This window comes from Bos indicus, chromosome 7, assembly GCF_029378745.1.
Source record: "Bos indicus isolate NIAB-ARS_2022 breed Sahiwal x Tharparkar chromosome 7, NIAB-ARS_B.indTharparkar_mat_pri_1.0, whole genome shotgun sequence".
Lineage (NCBI taxonomy): Eukaryota > Metazoa > Chordata > Mammalia > Artiodactyla > Bovidae > Bos > Bos indicus.
The window spans coordinates 9280170-9286804 of NC_091766.1; the positions used below are offsets into that span (position 1 = coordinate 9280170).

The 6635-nt window shown below is 39.1% G+C and overlaps 1 pseudogene; it reads left to right on the forward strand.

The window, feature by feature from the left end:
• The first annotated feature begins 2461 nt into the window (after window positions 1-2461).
• Window positions 2462-3403, forward strand: LOC139183959 (olfactory receptor 7A10-like; annotated as a pseudogene).
• The last annotated feature ends 3232 nt before the right edge of the window (window positions 3404-6635 follow it).

Here is a 6635-nt window from a genome sequence, read left to right on the forward strand (position 1 = left end):
ACATGGGCAAAACACTCTCCGACATACATCACAGCAGGATCCGCTATGACCCACCTCCCAGAATATTGGAAATAAAAGCAAAAATAAACAAATGGGATCTAATTAAACTTAAAAGCTTCTGCACAACAAAGGAAACTATAAGCAAGGTGAAAAGACAGCCTTCAGAATGGGATAAAATAATAGCAAATGAAGCAACTGACAAACAACTAATCTCAAAAATATACAAGCAACTCCGAGCTTTGCTTTTAAAAATATTAATGCAGGGGACCTGGTTTCGATCCCTAGGAAGATTCCCTGGAGAAGGGAATGGCTACCCACTCCTGTATTCTTGCCTGGAAAAATCCATGGACAGAGGAGCCTGGTGGGCTACATCCGTGGGGTCACAAAGAGCTAGATATGACTGAACGACTAAGCATAACACAGCACAGCACAGCAAGCAACTAACACTTTCACTTTCCTCTAATTTGGGGTGTAGAGAATCTGCTTTTGAGAGCATGCTTTGTATTATTTCCATCCTAGTTTTGCATCTGGAGGTGAAATGATGGTGTGTGTGTGTGTGTGTGTGTGTGTATTGCGAGGCATAAGAGTCCTAGAACAGAAGGACCTGAGCTCATATAACCAAATTATTCCCCTTGTAATACAGACACCTGAATGTTAGCATAGTATTAAAATTAAAAGTGGATCCATTCCCATGTACAGAATTCTTGGGAATAAAGCAACTCCTACAGCTCAATTCCAGAAAAATAAATGACCCAATAAAAAAAAATGGGCCAAAGAACTAAATAGATATTTCTCCAAAGAAGACATACAGATGGCTAACAAATACATGAAAAGATGCTCAACATCACTCATTATCAGAGAAATGCAAATCAAAACCACTATGAGGTACCACTTCATGCCAGTCAGAAGGGCTGTGATCCAAAAGTCTACAAGCAATAAATGCTGGAGAGGGTGTGGAGAAAAGGAAACCCTCTTACACTGTTGGTGGGAATGCAAACTAGTACAGCCACTATGGAGAACAGTGTGGAGATTCCTTATAAAACTGGAAATAGAACTGCCTTATGATCCAGCAATCCCACTGCTGGGCATACACACTGAGGAAACCAGAATTGAAAGAGACACGTGTACCCCAATGTTCATCGCAGTACTGTTTATAATAGCCAGGACATGGAAGCAACCTAGATGTCCATCAGCAGATGAATGGATAAGAAAGCAGTGGTACATATACACAATGCAGTATTACTCAGCCATTAAAAAGAATACATTTGAATCAGTTCTAATGAGGTGGATGAAACTGGAGCCTATTATACAGAATAATGTAAGCCAGAAAGAAAAACACCAATACAGTATACTAACGCATATATATGGAATTTAGAAAGACGGTAACAATAACCCTGTATACGAGACAGCAAAAGAGACACTGATGTATAGAACAGTCTTTTGGACTCTATGGGAGAGGGAGATGGTATGATGATTTGGGAGAATGACATTGAAACATGTATAATATCATATATGAAACGAGTCACCAGTCCAGGTTCGATGCACGATACTGGATGCTTGGGGTTGGTGCACTGGGAAGACCCAGAGGGATGGTATGGGGAGGGAGGAGGCTTCAGGATGGGGAACACATGTATACCTGTGGCAGATTCATTTTGATATTTGGCAAAACCAACACAATATGTAAAGTTAAATAAAATAAAATTTTAAAAAATAATAATAAAATCTGAATTCCTTATTAAACTTGAAAAAAATTAATAAAGTGTAAGAACAGCACGTGAATGAGGGACTCCCTGTGTCGTCATTCCTTAGCATTGTTTGTCCAACCTCTCATCACTCTCCCTCTTGCTCATTCCCCTTGACACTCAAACTTCCACTTGAGCTTTTAGTATTAGAAACAATTGCCTTCTTCAAGGTCTTTGCACTACCCTTTCTTCCTGCCAGGTCAACATTTACTGAGATAACTTTGACATCCCAACCTCTCTTCCTTGTGGTCTCTGTTCAAATGTTACATTGTTTGACAACCTAGCTATATATCCAGGAAAGAATATCACCTCATCCACCACTTCCTATATATCTTCTCTGTTCTTCTTATTTATCAGTATTTGACATGTTATAAGACTTCTATTCTTTATATTCTTTCTCCATCATTAAACTGTGAGGACTTTTGTCTCTCAGCACACTCTACTTCTTGCTTAGGAGATGGTGAGTCCTCAATATACACCTTCAATGTTTTGTCAGAATTTCTCATTCAAAGTTTACAATGCATAATCTCTTGGGGGAAAGACAGAGATGAACAGGAATTTACAGTCAGAGGATGACTGAAGGGAACAAGTTTCATACAAAAATTGTAGGTATTGATCTCATGACTGCAAAATACAAATTGTAGAATTTCAACTATGTCAGTAAGGCCCAGTTTTGTTAAATCTATTATTTTTTATTTCTAGATATTGTCCTTCAGCACATGGAGTTAGAAAATGATGCACAAATTTCAAAATTTCTTCTTCTTGGATTTTCAGAGGAACCAGAACTGCAGTCCCTCATATTTGAGCTTTTAATCTCCATGTACCTGATCACTGTCTTTGGAAATTTGCTCATCATCCTGGCTATCAGTTCAGATCCCCACCTCCACACCCCTATATACTTCTTCCTCTCCAACCTGTCCTTTGCAGATGTGTGTTTCATCTCGACCACCATCCAAAAGATGCTGTGGAACATCCAGACACAGAACAAAAGTATAACGTATGAAGGCTAAATCAGCCAGATAAGTTTTTTACCTGCTTTTCGCAGGGCTGGTTAACTTTCTCCTGAATGTGATGGTCTATGCCGCCTACCTGGCCATATGCGACATAGTCATTGTGAACACCAGGATCTGTGGACTGCTGGTGCTAACGTCCTGGATCTTGGGTGCCCTGAATTCCCTGTTACAAAGCTTAATGACGCTTCAGTTGTCCTTCTGCACAGACTTGGAAATCCCTCACTTTTTCTGTGAACACAATCAGGTTGTCCAATATGTCTCTTCTGACATCTTTCTTAGTGACACAGTAATATATTTTGCCGCCGCAATCCTGGGTGGCAGTCCATTCACTGGAATCATTTATTCAAACTCTATGATACTTTCCTCCATACTACAAACTTCATCAACTCAGGGAAAGTATAAAGCATTTTCCACCTGTGCATCTCACCTCTTGATTGCTACCTTATTTTACTGTACAGTCCTATCAGTGTACCTTCTACCCACAGTTCACAGTTAAATACAATGGCCTCCGTGATGTACACAATGGTCACACCCATGCTGAACCTCTTCATCTACAGTCTGTGGAATAAAGACATAAAGAGGGCTCTAAGAAGATTCATTGAGGTGGCATCTCTAAAAGTGCCAACTTTCCTGTGGTTGAAGAAGTGAACATGATTGCAGGGCTCAGAAAATCAGAGCCAGAAATCTCTATTCTTTGATCAAATTGTAGGTGTAAACTATATTTTTTCTATTATTTCCTGATATTTTATTTTCTTTGACTTCAACTTCTATTTACATTTAAGAAATTAAATTTAAGTTTTCTGCTCTAATATATAAAGTGTTTTTCCTTTTGTATATTTTTTGCTTCACACAGTCAGAGAATAATTAACAAATGATCATGAGGTCTGGTTATTAGTAAATCATTAGTGAGATATGTATGTGTGTGTGTATATGTATATACACACACAGGCGCAGATTCAGTTCAGTTGAGTTCAGTTGCTCAGTCATGTCTGACTCTTTGCAGCCCCATGAACTTCAGCACGTCAGGCTACCCTGTCCATCACCAAATCCCGGATCTTACTCAAACTCATGTCCATCGAGGGGCAGATCAGTTGAGATTAAATGTAGAAGCCAGACTGGGGGGAGAAATAGATGAGGACATATTACCAAGCAGAGGAAGTGCACAGGAATTTATAAAGCATCAGAATTCAAATCCACAACTATAGAAGAAAAATTAGCTCTTACCCAATGAGAAAATGAAGTAAAACCTCCCAACATGCAGCCCCGTACTTATGGAGAAGAATGGTTTGAAGCGAATTAGTGTATCAGCAAGGTAAGAATGCACTGATTTGAAGTAATTGATAAAACAAGGAGTCGAAAATATGATGGATGTCTGACCAAAAGTGTGTGGTCTGGGTGGGAAAGCAATGAAACTGGGAGGTGACTAATGAAATGAGAATAAAAGGAAGAGTCGAAATCTGAATTTTGCTGGGCAGATGATTGGATGACATCACAGACTTAATGAGCAAGAGTTTGAGCAAATTCTGAGTGATAGTGAAGGATAGGGAAGCCTGGTGTTCTGTAGCCCATGTGGTCTCAGAGAGCTCAACATGACTTAGTGAGTGAACAACAACAACAACAATCAGAAGAGGAGAAACAAGAACAGATAGAAAGCTGTGATAAAAGAGTACAATATAGGAAGTTATTAATAGGATTGAAGAAGATGCTAAGATCCAGGGGACTTTCCTTCCAAAATCTTTCCACACACTAAGATTATAATGCCTCCCTCCCCTCATCCTTCCCTCCATCTCTCCCTCTCTCTCTTCCTTCCTTCCTTTTCCCTTTCCTCTTCTTCCCACCATTCTCTTCTTTTTTTTTTTTTTTTAACTCATGATGACTATTTCTTGTCTTCTGTATTCTCATACCTTAAATACCATCTACCCCATCCCTATTTTAAACTGATACCATTGGCTCCAAACTCACTGAGAAATCATAATAATTCAGAAGCAATTTCCCAAAGCGATCTGCCTCCATAACAATCCACCCAGCACCTCTATCACTAAAATCTCTGCCTTCCCGCTGTTACTATAAACACTGCTCCTATGAAAGCCAATATCTCCACATGTACCCTAGACAGATTCTCTTCCCCTACCAAAGAAAATCTTCAGAAAATCTCCTGTCTTTTGTAGCATCAAATTTGCTGTCACCAGTAGATTACACACCAAATTATCCAAACACACTGCCACTTTCTCCATATTTCTTGAAGTTTATAATATGTGATTTGTGTGTTAATAAAATTGTGTTATTTTGACCCCACATTCCCCTCCAGATACTGCCCCTGTATCTCTGGTCTCCACTTCATGAAAATTTCTCCAGAGAGCATTCCAAAAGTACTAGCTCCTCTTTCTCTCCTCTATATAACAGAATGTGAACAGAGAACTGCAAGATGTACAATCTGGATTTAAAAAAAAAAAAAAGGCAGAGGAACCAGAGGTCAAATTGCCAAGCTCCATTGGATCATTGAAAAAACAAGAGAATTCCAGAAAAAAAAATCTACTTCTGCTTCATTGACTATACTAATGCCTTTGACTGTGTAGTTCATAACAAAACTGTGGAAGCTTCTTAAATGATGGGAATACCAGACCATCTTTCTTGCCTTCTGAGAAAACTATATGCAGATCAAGAAGCAACAGTTAGAACTAGACATGGAACAACAGACTGGCTCAAAACTGGGAAGGGAGAAGGTCAAGGCTGTGTGTTATCATCCTGCTATTTAACTTACATGCAGAGTACATTATGCAAAATGCCAGATTGGATGAAGCACAAGCTGGTATCAAGATTTCCAGAAGAAATATCAATGACCTCAGATATGCAGATGAAAACACCCGTATCACAGGAAGTGAAGAGGAATTAAAGAGCCTCTTGATGAAGGTGAAAGAGGAAAGTGAAAAACCTGGCTTAAAACTCAGCATTCAAAAAACAAAGGTCATGACATTCAGTCCCATCACTTCATGGCAACTAGATAGGGAAACAATGGAAACAGTGACAAACTTTATTCTGGGGGGGCTCCAGAATCACTGTGAATTGTTACTACAGCCATGAAATTAAAAGATGCTTGTTTCTTGAAAGAAAAGCTCTGACCAACCTAGACAGCATATTAAAAAGCAAAGATATTACTTTGCCTACAAAGGTCCATCTAGTCAAAGCTATGGTTTTTCCAGTAGCCATGTACAGATGTGAGAGATGGACAATAAAAAGGGTGAGCACTGAAGAACTGATTAGTTTAAACTGTGGTTCCACAGAAGACTCTTGAGAGTCCCTTGGACTGCAAGATCAAACCAGTCAATCCTAAAGGAAATCAATCCTGAATATTCATTGGAAGGACTGATGCTGAAGTTGAAACTCCAATACTTTGGCCACCTGATGCGAAGAACTGACTCACTGGAAAAGACCCTGATTCTGGGAAAGATTGAAGGCAGGAGATGGGGACGACAGAGGATGAGATGGTTGGATGGCATCACTGACTCGATGGACAGGAATTTGAGCAAGCTCTGGGAGTTGGTGATGGAAAGGGAAGCCTGGCATGCTTCAGTCCGTGGGGTCAGAGTCAGGCACAATGAGCAACTGAACTGAACTCAGATCTTTTATGATTAGATATATATTTGCACAATTCCAAGGGGAAATTATCTATATTCTGGTCTACAATAAGATAGACCAGAAGAAGGACAGGGATCATCTTTGAGTAGTAATATGAATCCTGATTTTTAGATTAATTTTACTCTACTATATCTTTCCAGCACTACAAATAGACACACAGATAATATATCCTTAAGAAACAAACATTTTAAGATTTGAAGATGTTGTAAATTAAAGTTTTACAAAACAAAACTATTAAAGTAAA